We start from the raw sequence: 5,367 nt of genomic DNA, 5'->3' as shown, positions 1-5,367 counted from the left end.
ATTTTAAGAAGTTGAGGCTACAAAGTTGGATTTGTGCATTTCAAAATGCTAAAATAATGGAAGATGAATCCGTAAGAAGATATATAGGTAGGATATCAGAAATTATTAAAGGTATCAAATCTCAAGGAGGAGCCAAAGAAGATGACAAGGTTATATGGAAGATATTAAAGACTATAACACCACCATTTAAGTCAGCAGTTTAGATGATATAGTAGTTGATATATTGTACCAAATATTTCATAAAGGAGTCATTTATTGGAAGAATTGAAGTAGTTGAGAATGAGATTAGACAATCTAGAGAATTGACTAGAATAGAAACAACTTTTAGTACCCTAAATATTCGACCTAGTCTATTGCTTGGACTCATTTAATTTATCAACCAGGGATGTAAAATTGAAATGGTGTTTGAAAAATATTTGCTTCAAATTTATCTCAACTTAAGAACTATTCTAAGTCAAATGCTTAAGCTATAAGAAATCTAAGCTAAAACTAAGAATCAAATCTATTTCAACAAAGCATGAAAATATAGCTAGGAATCACTTCAACTGCCTATGTTGCGAGAACAATACACTAATTTTGTTATTAATGGTTGTAGGAACAACAAAGTCTATCTTAGTTCTATTAACTGAATGTAAATCCTATACTAACTAATTAGTTCACTTCCTATGTGGGCCCCATAGAGAAGTGAAGTATAATAACTTAGAGATGAAAACTTAAAATGTTCCTTTTATTCATAACAATGATAAAACATACATACTAATAAACAAAAAGATTTTGTTCAGTACTTAGCAAACTTCTTCTATTGAAAAGTGACTAAAACTTAACCTTCTGGAACACAAACTTCTAGTTATTTAAAAACATGGACTAGGAATAGAGTTCCAAGATTTTAGAGTCATCAACTATCAAAGTAAATAATGATATTGATTATTACAACTGGCTCATTAATCCTGGTGCCAAAAAGAACAATAATCTAGGAGCTCACAATACCTAAATTTCCTCCCCTTGGTGCTAGTCTAATAATGCAAGCAATCGCTTTGACTCCCACTTGGTTGAGTTGACCTCACTTTTGTATCTACAAAATATTAGCACCTCCAAGAAAATAATATACATGAAGACTTATCCAAAACATGTTATCTAAATTAGTTTACTCTATGTCACATTGTTGTAGGAGAACTACCAAACCTAGCTAAGGAAGAGAAAGCATCACTCTCACACTATTTTGTAATTAAATGACATATCTTTTCATAGCATATTCATTTTGATCCTGAAAGGTAATTACGCACACATTTGTCTAAAATCATCATAAACATCATGTTCTTGAACATCAAAGTCTTTAGAAAGTTTCCAAATTAAATTGAAAATGAAATGACACAATAGACCATATTTTGGTCTCATCATCTATCAAGGAGCACAAGTGCTAGAGGGAATTTTTCTATTAGCAATAGATCTAAGGAGGACATAAATATTGAAGGAGGAGTAGCCCTATTGGTAAAAAGAGAAAAAAGATGTAGGAAAATCTTTAAATGTTGGACTTGTGATGAATATGGTCATTATGCATCTAAGTGTCCTAAAAAAGAGAAAAAATATAGGGGAAATAAAAAATCTAGAAAAGATAGAGAGTGTTTGTATGTAATTGAAGATAATGATTCTAATGAACAAGAAGTAAGTGCTAGTGATGATTAATTTGGATTTGCAGTAATTGAAGAAGAAATTTTAGATAAAGCAGCTTTGGTGTCATAGTTTGAGAAGAAATCTGATTGGATAATTGATAGTGGTTGTTCACATCATATGACTGGTGATATGAACAAGTTTGTTAAGTTCAAAAGTCAGGATGGAGGCATTGTTAGAGTTGGAAATAATGCTTCATGCCAAGTTAAAGGTGTTGGATTGATAACTCTTGATGGTAAAACTAACACTGAGGATGTATACTTTGTTGATGGTTTAAAGAACAATATTTTGAGTATTGGACAACTAGTGGACAAAGGTTATCTATTGTAGTTCATAGAGTAGACATGCATGATCAAAGACAAATATGGAAAGGTAATTGGAACATGAGCCAGATCTGGAGGCAATGTATTTCAATTGAATCTTAGTGAACTGACATGTTTGGTTGTAAAGGTAGATGACAGTTGGTTATGGCATAAGAGATTTTGTCATACAAGTTTGATAGTATTGTGAAAACTAGTAGAATATTTGCAGTTAGAGATTTGCCAAAGATTGTAAAGCCTACTAACACAATTCTTAAAGAGTGTGTTTTGGCAAAGCATCATAGAACTTCTTTTCCTAGCAAGAATTTACCACCATAACAAAGTTGGAGATTGTATACACAGATCTTAGTGGCCCTAAAAAGACCAAAGGATTCTATGGTGAAAGGTATTTTATGATTCTAGTTGATCAGTTTTTTAGAAAGATGCGGTTTGTATTTCTTAAAGAGAAATCTAAGGCATTTGATAAGTTTAAGATATTCAAGAATACAATTGAGAATGAAATTGGTATGAATATTAAATTTTTAAGATCAAATAGAGGAGGAGAATTTACCCCAAATGAGTTTAACATGTTTTGTGAGGAAAATGGAATTAAGAGATAGCTATCAGCTCTGAGAACCCTTGAACATAATGTCATTGTAGAGAGAAGGAACAAGTACACAATAGAAGTAGCTAGAGCTATGTTAGCAGAAAAATATGTATCCAAGGCATTTTTGAGAGAAGCAGTGAACACAATGGTTTACACTATGAAAAAGTTCAAGTTAGGAAGGACACAAACAATACCCCTTATGAATTGTAGTTTGGTTACTCACCTAAAATTAAGTATTTTTGAATTTTTGGAAGTAAGTGTTATATCAAAAGTGATGATGATATTGGTAATTTTGATGCTAGAAGTGATGAGGGTATGTTTCTTGGTTATTCATTGAAAAGAAAGGCTTATATATGTTATACTCAGAGAACTAAGACTATTATGGAAAGTGCAAATGTGAGAATTGATGAGAAATTTAGGATACAAGAGAGAATAGTTTATTACAATTTAGATGATGATGTTGTTACTAAGCCAAGGAATGATGAGGTATTTATTAAGGCTAATAATGATTTGTAGAATGAAGGAGAGCCAAGGTAGGAACAAAGCTCAGAACTTTCAGTAGAGCCAAGAGTTGAGACAACTCCTACTTTAGGAAAGAATATGATAAAGAATCACCCATCCAAGAAGATCATTGGAAGAAAAGAAAAAGGTGTGATGAAAAGAAGTAGAGTAAATGAAGAACTATGCTTGATATCTCAAGTTGAGCCTAAGCATGTAGATGAGGAATGTAAAGATGATTATTGGAAACAAACTATGGAAGAGGAATTGGATCAGATAGTAAAGAATGAGACATGGGAATTGGGCCCAAGACCAATAGATAAGAATGTGATAGGAACTAAATGGGTATTCAAAAAGAAAATGAATGAACAAGGTGAAGTTGTAAGGAACAAAGAAAGATTGGTATGTAAAGGTTACTCACAGCAAAAAGGGATAGATTATGAGGAGACTTATGCTCTAGTGGCTAGAATCGAAGCAATAAGATTATTATTAGCCTATGAAACATAGAAGAAATTCAAAGTATATTAGATGGAAGTCAAGCTAGCATTTTTGAATAGAGAACTTGAAGAAGAAGTGTACATTGACCAGCTTGAAGGATGTCCTTTGATAGATGGCAAGGACATAATATGCAGATTGAGGAAAGCATTGTATGGTTTGAAGCATGTGCCCAAAACTTGGTATGCAAGGTTGGACAAACATTTGACAAAGCTTGGATATAGCAAAGGTATGGCAAATAGTAATCTATATTGGAAAGAAATTGATGATGGTTTGATGATTTTGGTAATATTTGTTGATGATATCATATTTGGAGGAAATGATGAAGAAAGTGAAAAGTTTGTTGAGGAGATGAAGAAATAATTTGAAATGAGTATGATAGGAGAAATGAAATATTTTCTAGGATCGCATATTGTACAGAATAAAGAAGGAATCTTTATTTCTTAGACTAAGTACTTGAAGGATTTACTAAAAAAAATTTGTTTGGAAAGATGCAAATTCATTGGAACACCTATGGTAACTAGACACAAGTTGTCTAAAAAGGATGAGACATCTATTGTTGAGTATAAAAAGTATAAATCTATGATCAGAGGATTGCAATATCTAACTCACATAAGGCTAGATATAGAAAATTCAGTTGAAATTGTTGCAAGATTCCAAGTTGATCCCAGAGAAGCACATTATGCAATAGTCAAAAGGATATTTAGATATCTAAAAAGAATATTTGAGGTTGGATTGTGGTATGATAGATCTAATGAATTTACTCTAAGTGCTTATACTGATGTAGATTGGGCAGGTAGAATGGTTGACAAAAAGAGCACTAGTGGTGGAGCCTTCTTTCTTAAAGGAAGATTGGTTTCTTGGTTAAGCAAGAAGAAAGATTGTACATCACAAAGTATAATGGAAGCATAGTATGTTGCAGCAGTAAATAATTTCAATCAAGCCATTTGGATGAAGAAGATGCTAAAGGATATAAGGATAGAAATCAATGAACTTGTTGTCATAGATTGTGACAACACTAGCACAATAAATATGTCTAAGAATTCAGTGTTGCATTCAAAGACTAAGCATATTTCCATTAAGTATCATATGTTGAGAGTGAAATCTACAGAAAAAGAAATTATATTGGAGTATGTGAGCACTAAAGAGAAGATTGTAGATATATTCACTAAGCCTCTTCCCAAAGAGACTTTTGAGTATTTGCAAGGTATTCTTGGGGTTATGCCCCTTCCTACACCAGAGTAGAAGATGCAAGAGTGCATTTATCTAGTGCAATAGAGCACAATTGTTGTCTAGACTGAATGTTGATGCTTCTTGTATGGGGGAACATCTGTGATGGATTGAGTCATCTAGGACTCTTATTGAATGTTGCTTTGATTAGTGTCTTTTGACACTTGAGCTAAATAAGAACTAGTTGTTGTAGAGTTTGATGCAGAAAAGTTGGTTGTTGAAATCTTTGACATTGATTTCAATGGGGGAGAAGTTTGGCATGAAAAAAAAAATGGAGTAAAAGGTAACCATATCAATTGAGAAGTTTGGCATCAGTACAATATGTTGAAAGAAGTACATCATGGAATAAACATTTGATAGAAAGTACATTAAGGTATGTTGGTCTAATTTTTTATGTATTAAATTTTCCTTAGAATCATGGTGAAAAAATAAGATGTGAGTTCTTTTGTTAGGTCCTATGGTTTTAGGTTTTGGTCTCGTATTTTTGATTTCTCCTTAAAATCTATGTTAAACCCTAGGTCTTGCCTTTTAAATTTTATCCTTGCATGAAAGTTTTAAAAAAGGGTGAAG

Source organism: Cupressus sempervirens, chromosome 2 (genome assembly GCF_028749045.1).
Source record: "Cupressus sempervirens isolate cs-2001-9-10 chromosome 2, ASM2874904v1, whole genome shotgun sequence".
NCBI lineage: Eukaryota > Viridiplantae > Streptophyta > Pinopsida > Cupressales > Cupressaceae > Cupressus > Cupressus sempervirens.
This window is presented reverse-complemented; position numbering follows the sequence as displayed.